Here is a 12,925-nt window from a genome sequence, read left to right as displayed (position 1 = left end):
CCTCCCAAGCTACAAAAATCAACATGCTTCATCCTTCTTTAGGCCCAGTAAAATATATTAACCTTTTATAGCTACAATAGTCTTCTAGTAACCTATGTTTCTATCATAGGGAACATTATGCATATCCCGTAATATTAGATATTTCTACTTTTATGAATTTGTCACATATAAATTTATCCCTATATGTGAGGGTTCTATCATCTTTTAACTCATAACCATTATATTTATTTTTTGACTTGTAAAAAGTGCTAATCTAAATTTGCAATCTCATAAATTTTAAATTTAAATATGTATTATACACACTTATGGATGTAGCATACATCCCATGTACCCTTTTGTCGAGTGTATCAACCAGCTTGTTTTCTTTTCCCTTAATGTGTTTGGTATTATAGTGATATTCACAAGGAGAATTCAAGCCAGTTATCTAACTTTGCATTCATTGTTAACTATTCAAATAAATATTTCAAACAACTACGGTATATCTTCAACTCAAACTGTTGTCCCATAAGATGAGGTCTCCAAATTTTCAAAGAATACATTATGGCAGTAAACTGTAAGTCATGAGGCATAATTATTTTTATGTTCATTTAATTTACATTGCTCACTACATAGCTGTTTTGCAAAAATACTCCACCAATCCCTTTTTCTCCATTCATTAGTATACAAAATATATTGTTCAAATTCAATTTCCATTTCAATTTGTAAATGGATTGCCCAAACAATTTGTTTTTTCCATATAAAACAATAATAATATTTCTTTATACTCCTTCGAATTCTTCTCTGACCATTATAAATTCCCTTTATGGCTCATCAGCGGGGGTTTGGGGTTTTCCCTTAATGACAAAATTGACCAAATAGTTTCTAATAATTTTATTCATTATTCACATAAAAAATGTTGGTAAATTTGTCAATCCAAATGGCATCCCTACCAAATCATAGTCTCCATGCCTTCCTTAGGCGATCCACATCAATCAAAAATCATCCAGGGCTTCCAGATGCCATCCATATCAATCCATAAAATAGTGATTCCACCTCACAATGAGACATCACCAAAACGACCATAAAATTATTATTTATCCCAATCATCCATAGCTCCAAAGTGTTTCTCTAACGAAGGATCTAGAACTAGTAACTCAACCCACAACTTTATGATGCTCTAGAGCGTTTTTCCAACCAAGGCTATGGGACTAGTAACTCAACCTACCAAGGGGTCTAGAGCGTTTGTCTAATTAAGGCTACGGGACTAAGAAATCAACCCAAGTTATTTCAGGGCTCCAAAGCATTTGTACAACCAAGGCTACGGGACTAATAACTCAACCCAAGCTTAGGAAACATGAGAACCAACAAAAACAAAACAATGAAAAATAATCCCACAATCACCATGGCTATCCGAAATGGAAAGGTTAGGAAATCCACTGTAAGAAATGTCATCCTCCATGCTAATTACATATCAAAACAAACAAACCACATGCATATGTCATGCATGCCAAAACTAGTGAAGGAGACATACATCCAACTCGATAGCTACAATAACATATGATGAGTTGTTGACTTTGATGCCCTCCTACGCTTTTCTACTCTTCTTTTTCCTTCTTGCTCCAAGAATATAAGTATGCCATACCCTCCAAGAGTGCTCCAAGAAAAATCCAAGTCTCCAAGTCTATGAGAGATAGAGAATAATGAGAGAGTGCTCCAACATTGAACTGACAAAAGGTTACCAATTGATCTTTAGAATCCTTTTCATGAATGAGGCCTCTATTTTCCTCATTTTCCATTATTTTCCTTCATTTTCCTCACATGAAACATGTGACCTTTCACCTCCTTTTTATCCTAATTTCCATCGCTTTTAGAAATAATTATGCCAAAAATGCCATTTTCCATTCCAAATCTTTGGCCATTGCCTTTTCCAATTTACATAGCCATAACTAATCACAGGTGATGCCCATCACTAAGATTTTTCCCAACATTAAGCTTGGAAAAAGTGTCCCATCATCTGTGATTATTATTTTTCCTTTATTTCCTTTTATTCGATGGAATTTTGTTAAAATTGGCAACTAGGGCCAAACTCCATGCGGGTCATCCTATTTATGGTAGCTGATATTTTTCATGGATCCCTCCCATCGAGAGGTGTAGGATTGATCTAAATATCATCCGATTTCAATAAGTATTCATGGAGTTATGACTTTATTTGTGTTATAAGACAATTCGTCAAAGTCGGCCAACAACCAAATAAACCCCATATGTGCTCAATGTTTTGGTATAAAAGGAGATTTCTTGAGAGTAATTTCTAACACACACTTCTATCTTGACTTCTCTCCACTTGTCTTGGGTTTTAGTGGAAGAGAAATCTAGGAGGGAAGCCCTAGACATTGGAGGAAAAGAGGTTTCCCTAGCTGTAGCAAAGAAGGAAGCCCTAAACGTTGTTCTAAGGCAGCGTTAAACATTGTCCTAAAGGCATCCCTAATGTTGTTCTAAGGAAGCCCTAAACGTTTTCCTAAAGGCAGCCCTAACGCATTCCAAGAAGGCAGCCCTAACCTACGCTATCCCAAGGGTATCCTAGCCACTATTAATATGAAGATAGAAATTGTCCTAAATATACCAATGGTGCCCTAGCCACAGGCCTAATGCGGTTGAAAGGAAGGACTGTTTTAAGGCCTAAAACAAGGTACCGAGCCGCTAGAAGGAGGCAGAGGGTAGGCCGAGCTGAATAAGGGTTGTTTGGGGTAGCAAAATCTGGGTTGTATGTGATAGCATGGGATTGTGATAGGTCATAGTCCTAACCACCCGAAAACAGGGACAACATGGATAGTTTGAGGGCTCAAACATGCCCAGGAAGGTAGTGCTACTAAATGGTACAGTTGGGTTACATGGGGCTGCTAAGACACATGGGATAGCAACAAGGTATGGAAAGGCTAACGGGACAAAAACAAGGTATAACATGACTACTAGGGATAGAAACTACAACGACATAGTAAATGGGACAAAAAAGGAATGCTAAGGAAAACATAGGATAATAGAAAGCATGGACAACATGACAAGATGGTGTTGCAAGCACATGAGGCATGATGTATGTCAACACGGTTTGGCATACCACATGGGACAGTAGTGTGGCAGCATGATGCAACTATGGCACATGAGACAACTGTGGTAGCATGGTACAACAATGGCACATGGGACAGCTGTGGCAGCATGGTGCAACAATGTCACATGGGACATTGGTGGAGCATAAGGTGCAACAGTATGATTTGTACAACATGGTCATGAGGTCTAGCATTGTGATGATGGGTGCAACATGGTGCAACGTGGTGAGGTGCATCACGATGACGAGATGAAACACAATGATAGTTGAAGGAGTCACCTTGGAGAATCATTTGAAGCAACATGTCTTCAACTTATCTCATGTATCATCTTCTTAGAGATGATCTATGCTCTTATCTAGATAAGTCAAAGTGTTGACTTCTATTGTAAATTTACTATCTCTCTCTCTCTCTCTCTCTCTCTCTCTCTCTCTCTCTCTCTCTCTATTGAGCTATTGAAGAAAATGTAAGAAGAATTGATCAAGAGTTTCCCCACATTCTAGTTTGTCCCTGGCTAGCACCACATCTTGTGTCCTCTTATCTTGGCTTGTATTATGTGATTTATGTTTATGTTCTATCTACAGTTTACTTTAATGCTGATGTGATTGCTAATAAGAAATGATATTGAGGTAGTTGTGAAAATTGAAATAAATTGCTCTAATCATAGAACATACCTAAGATTAAAAAATTTCCAAAAGGGCTCTTACAAAACCCTCCACCTTCAGGGAACATCATCCTCGGTGTTTAAAAACACCTATAACCACAAAACTACTACAAGAAAAATATACTGCCTATGGAGATTTATAACTTAACTCGGTGTAGTATTTACAATGATCATCTTGTTGAGGAGAAACCAACATGAAAACATAACAACATAACATCCTGATGAGATGACACCCATACCGCGTATTAGAGATTTATAACATAGCTCATAGTGATATTTACATCCATATACATATGTACATAAACCAAAATCATCAAAGCATACAACAAAACATATATTGCAACATATACCAAAATCACACCAAAACACCATACCAAAATGACTTTGCCTTAACCAACAAGCAAGGAAAGATACATAGGTCACATCTAACCCGCCATCTCCCATGTAGCTTCATCAGCCCAAAGTGCTTACATTTCAATTTAACTTTCTCGATTGCTCAGTTCCAGAGCATGATCACTTTGTCTAATATATACACTTAGGCTCCGACTGGAATTCTCCATTTGGTTCGACCTACAATACAGACCAGTCAATCACATGTTCAACATCCTTAACATACTTCTTAAGAAAAGATACATGGAAAACATCATGGACTTTGACTGTTGGAAGCAATTCAAGTAGATAGGCTACTCACCCAATCCTCAATGATACAGAAGGGTCCACAAAACCATGTTTCCACCTTGGCACGTGATCCAATCCACAAGGAGATGTTCTTCAGTTTCATTCACAAGTACACCTGTTCCCCAACCTATAACTCCTTGAAAATCCTATTCCTCTCTGCATAGATTTTTTTTCTTATCCCATGCTTCCTCTAGATTCTTTTTTATCACCTACATTTCTTGTTCCATGTCTTCCAACATATTTGGTCAAATGAACACCATGCTAATGATATCACTCCAACCGATGGGAGTGTTACAACTCCGCCCATACAATGCCTCAAAAGGACTCATCCTCAATGACTCCTGATAACTATTGTTGGATGTGAACTCTACCAAAGGGACATACTCTTCACACTTCCGTTGTTGATGCATCACATACATCCTCAACATGTGCTAAAATATCTTGTTGACCCTCTTTGTCTGCCCATCTGTCTATGAATGATAAGTTGTGTTGAAGGAAAACTTTGTGCCCAAACCTGCAAATAACTCCTTCCAAAACTTGGAAGCGAACTTTTCATCCATGTATAACACAATATTCTTTGGAACACCATGTAATCTACCTACATCTCTAATTAATATCTGTGCCACATCGCTAACTAAGAATGTATACTTTATTGGAATGAAATATGCAACCTTTGTTGACATGTCTATGATAACCGTAATGGAATCATGTTGTCTCACTATCTTTGGCAACCTTGTGATGAATTCCATCGAAATGGCTTCCCATTATCATTCCTGAATCGTGATCAGCTGTAGCAGTCCACCTCAATGTTTACACTTTTATTTCACTAGCTAACACTCAAAACATCTCACCACAAACTCTGCTATATCGCTCTTCAAATTCTGCCAATAATATAATCTCTTCACTATTGTTAGTTTCTTTTGATAACTTGGGTGACCTGAATATGGTTTTGCATTAAACTCTCTCAAAATCACCTTCTTGAGCTCACTACTATTGGGTACTATTGATGCCTCTAAAATTCTAGCACCAACATTTGGGATAACCCCTAGATCCGGACCTTTGTACATCTCCTTCTCTGTTTGGTATGGTTGCTCGACTGGATATTATGGGACTAGTTTCCCATATAATGAATGGTTTGAATGATGGTTGTTTTATAATGTATAATAAATAGGATAAGTGCTTTAATCTATAACTCAAAAATATACAAATATACTTATCTAACCCAGGTAATGTATTAACAATGCGATTTCTAATTATTTCTAATAGATAAATAATCATATAGATGAATTACTAATTAATAGAAAGATGAAATTATAGATAATGATTACTTTGTTTAAGAAATTAAACAAAGTAATTATAAATAAAACATATCGCGTTCATAACAATGTATATCGCTAACATATGTCTTTAAAGTATAACATTTCTAAATCTTCAGAAATGACATGATAAAGAATTATTTGAGGAGCATACATACATCAACAATAGAAACTTTTTAGAAGGAATGATTCATCACATAAGGAAATAAGACAAAAGAACAGTGATAGAAATACCGCATGCATTTGAGTCTTTCCAATGTAAATAAGACTTCGATTCCATTTTCTTATTTGAGAAAACATCCAAGAGATACAAAAGTGTGGGTCTTGAAAAATTTTCTTCACAAAAATGTAGAACTTTCGTCCACAACTGATAAAAATATATTCAGAAGTACGAAAGTATAACTTCTCAAATCAAGTTTTTATGTAAATTGAGGACCCTTTCTTCAAAGACATGAAAGGGTTTAAATAATAAAAATAAAAACTAATTGTCAATAAAAATCACTTTGAGTTGTCAAAACTACAAACATGAAAATATGGGATTTTATTTATGAAAATAAAAATTCGATAGGCTTTGAACTAATTCATTTTATCTACATCTCCTCTTGCACTCGTAACTGACAAATTGAGAGCATTTCTCACATTTCCAGAGGATGACTCAGCCTTGAATGTAGTTGACCTGTGTCTATGGCATCAGAAAGCTCGGGAACCATGTGATTGACAACATCGGCAAGGAATTTGGTGGCCATTTGATGGCTGTGCGGCTTGACTAAGAATAACCAAAATGCATCCCAAGTCAAGTTTTTCACTTTGCCGATTTGTTCTTCTCTCTTTGCTAGATCCTGTCTCCATTCATTTTCTAGCACTTTTGCCTTCGAGAGCTTTCATTGGGAGCAATCAGTGATCAAGTTAGCTCCATGTAAGCTGTCATTTACCAACTCGATCACACTGTTCATTGTAGCCCTCTCGCTGGAAGTAGCTCTTTGAACCTTTATTAATTGTGATTCCCACTCTGAAAACAAGACTTCTTTGTGCAATTCTTGGATTTTTGGTAGATTAGTAGCCATGCCTTCTTCTGAAATTTTCCAAGAGAGAAATTTTGTGACCTTATCGTCTGTGTTTTCAAATTCTAGCCTGGTGTCAACTGCGTTTTAAATGAGTGATGTAGTGATGATGCATAATGGGTCAACCGATGATATTTTATGGAAAAGAATATTCAATTGTGGTGATAAGGCTTTAGTCACTTCCAGGGCTTCTTTCTTGAATTCATTAATCCTCGGATAACCTTTGAATTTCTCTACCTGTAATTGCAGCTATGTGATTTGTTCTTCTTTGACCTTCTTTTCCTACTGAGGTGCAACTTGAAGCATCCTGAGTTCTTGAGACAACTTTTGTTGTTTCTGGAGAGCCTGCGGATCAGTCTTTTGTTTCTCCAAATTTAAGTACCTTCCCATCACTGCTTTCATCCAACTTGTGTGGGTAATTTAGTCAGATTTCTATCAAAACCCCCAAAATATTTCTATTAATAACCCCAAATCTTTTAATAATTACACAAGGAAAATTCTAAGATCCATAATCATCATTTTTGTTTCCATTTGAAAAAGGAAAATGTTTGGCTTGAACCATTCATAATTATTCACAGTGTTATGGCCTATGTGTACTGTAGTGGTTAGGTCAATTTGCAACACTCCCTTATGCCTTTGGAGATGCCATAAACATATGAACTTGCTAGGGCTGAATTAGATTTTCTTGTTTAGGAGGCGAAGCTTGATATTAGAGCTAAGGGGTTATTTTGAACCATTGGTTTCCCTGGAAACCACCTCTGAAAAACTACCATTAGGGCTCTTAGACTTCCCTATCCATGTGAGATCTAACATGGTGGGTTGGTTGGAACTACCATCAACTTGTACCCCTTAGCTTCCAAACCAACACACTAACTAGTTTTTGGTTCATGCTACTAGATTTTGAAAATTATGATTTTAACTTGTTGCTTTGTAGCACAAGGCCACGAGACACTTAAGAGATGTGATGTCTAAAGATCTATAATAAGGAAATGGCAACAATTGTGCATAGAGTTAATCATGTAGTGATCATACTAATAAAGTCCTATGTAACTATCACTATGAACTCTCAAACTATTTGATTAGGGTTGGAACTAGGATCAACTTGTACCCTTTGGCCACCAAAATAGTACAATGAGTGATTTCTGCCTCTGATTTGCCAATTTTTTAAAATTGTAATTGTGCTTTGTTGCTGACCAAGAAAACAATCAACAAATCTATTGTTTCAATATTTCTGATAGGGATAGGGCAACAATTGCGCATAAATTAATAATGTAGTGATCATACTAATAAATTCCTTTGTAACTATCACTATGAACTATAAGACTAGTGCCATGACCATAATAATGTACTTATGGCTATCAACTATGAAATGAGAATCTTGGATATATTAAAGGTCTATGAAAATTCCAATGAAATACTTAAGTTTGTAGGAATTTACAGGGTAAGTTCCTCAGAAAGAACACCAAAAGGACACCGCTCAAAACTAGATCTCAAATCAATACACCAGTATTTTTGACGTGGTTAAAACCCTCGAAGTGCAAGGAGGGAAACGGTCCACGGCCTGTCCCAACGTGGGTACTACAGGCAATTTATTAATCAAAGAATGAAAATTTACATAAGCTTCTCTCATGCACGGATTCCCCGAACAATGACCCTCCATGCGCTTTAAATAGAACTCATGGACCAATCGGGTGTCAAGCCACAGATCAAGTGTCGGTAATACCGAGGTGAGAGTGAACCGTCGGATCACTACATATCGTGACCGTCGGGTTGTAAGTTACAAAATGTACAACGGTAAAGAAACACACTTTACCTAACTCTAACCTAACTCTGAAACTAAGAAGTGTTCCCAAAGATAGACTTGAGATCGGGATACCATGGCATCAGGGAGGAAGACATTTACAATACCGCTTTTTGGACAAGGTATGGGCATCATGAGTTTATTGTTGTTTCATTTTTCTTATCTAATTCTTGAGCTACATTTATGTTCTTGATGAATAGTGTTTGGCGTCCATATTTCTATATGTTTTTTATTGTGTTCATTGACGATATTGATGGGAATCTAAATTAGACATAAATTAAGGCTCATACCTCTAAGCTAAACAATACTTTAAGGCCTATGACCATCCTTCACCACATTAAACCTCTCTTTCTGCATTAGATAATTTATTTTTAACTTTAATATATTCATTAGGAAGGTTTATGAAGAATTGGATATTTGGGCCTACCTCTTAGAACACTATTTTGCGTGGTGATGACCATCTTTTGTTTCCTGGCTGTGGGAGATATGCATCTCCTGTTCCACCTATGAAACCATCTGTAGTCAGGGATTTTCCTCCTAGCTATGGGAGGTATGCATCTCCTATTCCACCTATGAAACCATCTGCAGTCATGGATTTTCCTCCTCGCTGTGGGAGATATGCAACTCCTGTTCCACCTATGAGTGTCAAGGTACGACCTAAAACAGAGAAAGCTAATCAGGTGGCCCATATGATCAAGAAAGACATTCTTATAAAGGTATGTCAACCCCTAAGCAGCTCTCTTCAAAGAATATCAGAACCGCAGATCCACTCTATCCTTCTAGGCTTGTGACAAATGCCTCAAAGCTTCCCCCATCTAATGCAGTTCCTAAATTTGGAAAATCCCATACCCGGTCAAAAGTTAAAGAAACTTTGAGATTATTTCAAGTGACTTGCCGGAAATTGTTGCAGAATCATGAAACCCAAGTTCAAGAACGTGCACTAGCTGGTAAATGTTTGCGTGTCGATCTAAAAGCATCCAAAATGTTAAGAGATAATAACTGGTATGTCAATACGGGTAAACAAATTGTGGGAACTGTTCCTGGAGTAGAAGTTGGAGACCAATTTCATTATAGAATTGAGCTCTGCATTGTGGGTCTGCCGATGGGTCTTCATCGGCAGACACAGGCTGGGATTGATTTCTTGAAACAAGGAAATGTGACACTGGCTACCGGCATCGTGGTATCAGGTGGTTATGAAGATGATATAGACCGTGGGGATGTGTTGATATATGCTGGCCATGGTGGAAATAACTACAGTGGGGACAAAAGGCAGAACAAACACCAGAAACTTGAAAGCGGAAACTTGGCTCTTAAGAACAGCATAGACAGGAAGACACCGGTGAGAGTTATCCGTGGACACAAGCAAAAGAATACTGGAATTCATGAAAACAGAAAAGCCACCGTCAATGTAATATATACATATGATGGCCTTTATGATGTGCAGAAATACTGGCTTGATAAAGGGGCATCTGGATACTCAGTATTCAAATTCCAGTTAAAAAGACAGCCTGGTCAACCAGAGCTGGGCTTGAAGGCAGTGCAATTTTGAGGCTGGTGCAACCTCTGACTTCGTGGAAGATGGGGGATTCACTATTGATGCAGCAGAGTGTGGAAACGTGGGCAGATTTGTTAATCATTGTTGTTGTCCTAATCTGTATGCACACGATGTTCTTTATCACCATGATGACAGAAGATTGCCACATATCATGCTCTTTGCTGCTGACAACATTCCTCCTATGAGGGAGCTTTGTTATGACTATAATTACGGTCTGGACCAGGTTCGTGATTCTGATGATAACATAAAAATCAAACCCTGCTACTGTGGCTCTTCACAATGCATCGGGAGGATGTATTAAGTGACACGAAGTTCTAGTTGCAACATTTGATATACAATTAGGGATTTTTGCTGCAACATTTGATATACAATTAGGGATTTTTGCTGCAATGTTTGATATACAATTAGGGATTTTTGCTGCAATATTTCATATACAGTAAGGGATTTTTGCCCACCTACTGAACCATACTCTGCATTCATAGTTGTTTTGCTTTTTAAATTTGCTTCAATCAGTTATTCAATTAATCAGCAAATGGCTTTTTCTGATTTCTACAGTTTATGTTTATTTGCTCTTTAACCAATGGTATCTTGAGAATGAAATAGGTGGGTATGGCATTGATTCTTAGAATATACACTGTGTTGGAACAGGTGCAGATATATAGGAATCAATGCCATGCCCACCTATTTCATTCTCAAGATACCATTGGTTAAAGAGCAAATAAACATAGACTGTAGAAATCAGAAAAAGCCATTTGCTGATTAATTGAATAACTGATTGAAGCAAATTTAACAAGCAAAACAATTATGAATGCAGAGTATGGTTCAGTAGTTGGGCAAAAATCCGTTATTGTATATGAAATATTACAGCAAAAATCCGTAATTGTATATCAAATATTACATCAAAAATCCCTAATTGTATATCAAATGTTGCAACGAGAACTTCGTGTCACTTAATACATCCTCCTGATGCATTATGAAGAGCCACAGTAGCAGGGTTTGATTTTTATGTTACCATCAGAATCACAAACCTGGTCCAGACCGTAATTATATTCATAACAAAACTCCCTCATAGGAGGAATGTTGTCAGCAGCAAAGAGCATGATATGTGGCAACCTTCTGTCATCATGGTCATAAAGAGCAGCTTGTGCATACAGATTAGGACAACAACTATGGTTAACAAATATGCCCACTTTTCCACACTATGCTGCATCAATAGTGAATCCCCATCTTCCACCAAGTCAGAGGTTGCACCAGCCTCAAAATTGCACTACCTTCAAGCCCAGCTCTGGTTGACCAGGCTGTCTTTTTAACTAGAATTTGAATACTGAGTATCCAGATGCCCCTTTATCAAGCCAGTATTTCTGCACATCATAAGGCCATCATATGTATATATTACATTGACGGTGGCTTTTCTGTTTTCATGAATTCCAGTATTCTTTTGCTTGTATCCACGGATAACTCTCACGGGTGTCTTCCTGTCTATGCTGTTCTTAAGAGACAAGTTTCCGCGTTCAAGTTTCTGGCATTTGATCTGCCTTTTGTCCCCACTGTAGTTATTTCCACCATGGCCAGTGTATATCAACACATCCCCACTGTCTATATCATCTTCATAACCACCTGATACCACGATGCTGGTAGCCAGTGTCACATTTCCTTGTTTCAAGAAATCAATCCCAGCCTGTGTCTGCCGATGAAGACCCACAATGCAGAGCTCAATTCTATAATGAAATTGGTCTCCAACTTCTACTCCAGGAACAGTTCCCACAATTTGTTTACCCGTATTGACATACTGGTTATTATCTCTTAACATTTTGGATGCTTTTAGATCGACACGCAAACATTTACCTTCTAGTGCACGGTCTTGAACTTGGGTTTCATGATTCTGCAACAATTTCCGGCAAGTCACTTGAAATAATCTCAAAGTTTCTTTAACTTTTGACCGGGTATGGGCCTCTCCAAATTTAGGAACTGCATTAGATGGGGGAAGCTTTCGGGCGTTTGTCACAAGCCTAGAAGGATAGAGTGGATCTGCGGTTCTGATATTCTTTGAAGAGAGCTGCTTAGGGTTGACATACCTTTATAAGAATATCTTTTGTTGATCATATGGGCCACCTGATTAGCCTTCTCTATTTTAGGTCGTACCTTGACACTCATAGGTGGAACAGGAGTTGCATACCTCCCACAGCCAGGAGGAAATTCCCTGACTGCAGATGGTTTCATAGGTGGAACAGGAGATGCATACCTCCCACAGCCAGGAGGAAAATCCCTGACTGCAGATGGTTTCATAGGTGGAACAGGAGATGCATATCTCCCACAGCCAGGAGGAAAATCCCTGACTGCAGATGGTTTCATAGGTGGAACAGGAGATGCATACCTCCCACGGCCAGGAGGAAAATCCCTGACTGCAGATGGTTTGATTGGCTTCTGAAGCTTAGGAATAAGGTTACTTTTCTCTGAACCGTTGTTGTCGTCCTTGTCAATTATTACACGTTGCGTCGTGTGGAGATGTTACAGCTCGTACAGTTGAAAATATCACCAAAACTTATGATGTTGTGACAAAACTTATGATTTTACTGATCTAGCCTTTTGATAAATCTAAAAGAAAGAAAAAGTGAGTGATAAACTTACTCCGTATCGCAGATCTTGCTGCACTTTCTCTTCTCTTGAGCTTCAACTCAACAATGTAGAGGACGCTGGCTAGATCAAAGACTTGTACAGTTGCAGACCCCGCCGAGGCTAACACGCTGCGTCGTGTGGATTAGCACCAAATTGA

At 37.9% G+C, this 12,925-nt stretch overlaps 2 pseudogenes; one reads left to right on the top strand and one right to left on the bottom strand.

Moving 5' to 3' along the window:
• Positions 1 to 9,187: 9,187 nt before the first annotated feature.
• On the top strand, positions 9,188 to 10,146 carry LOC149178992 (histone-lysine N-methyltransferase, H3 lysine-9 specific SUVH6 pseudogene; annotated as a pseudogene).
• Positions 10,147 to 11,408: 1,262 nt separating this feature from the next.
• LOC149178991 (histone-lysine N-methyltransferase, H3 lysine-9 specific SUVH6 pseudogene) lies at positions 11,409 to 12,504 on the bottom strand (annotated as a pseudogene).
• Between the last annotated feature and the right edge of the window lie 421 nt (positions 12,505 to 12,925).

The sequence above is a fragment of the Pinus tabuliformis genome, chromosome 4_1 (genome assembly GCF_031772625.1).
Source record: "Pinus tabuliformis cultivar Carrire ecotype Pingquan chromosome 4_1, CPIR1, whole genome shotgun sequence".
NCBI lineage: Eukaryota > Viridiplantae > Streptophyta > Pinopsida > Pinales > Pinaceae > Pinus > Pinus tabuliformis.
The sequence above is the reverse complement of the archived record's forward strand: the minus strand, read 5'-3'. Positions and strand labels throughout refer to the sequence as shown.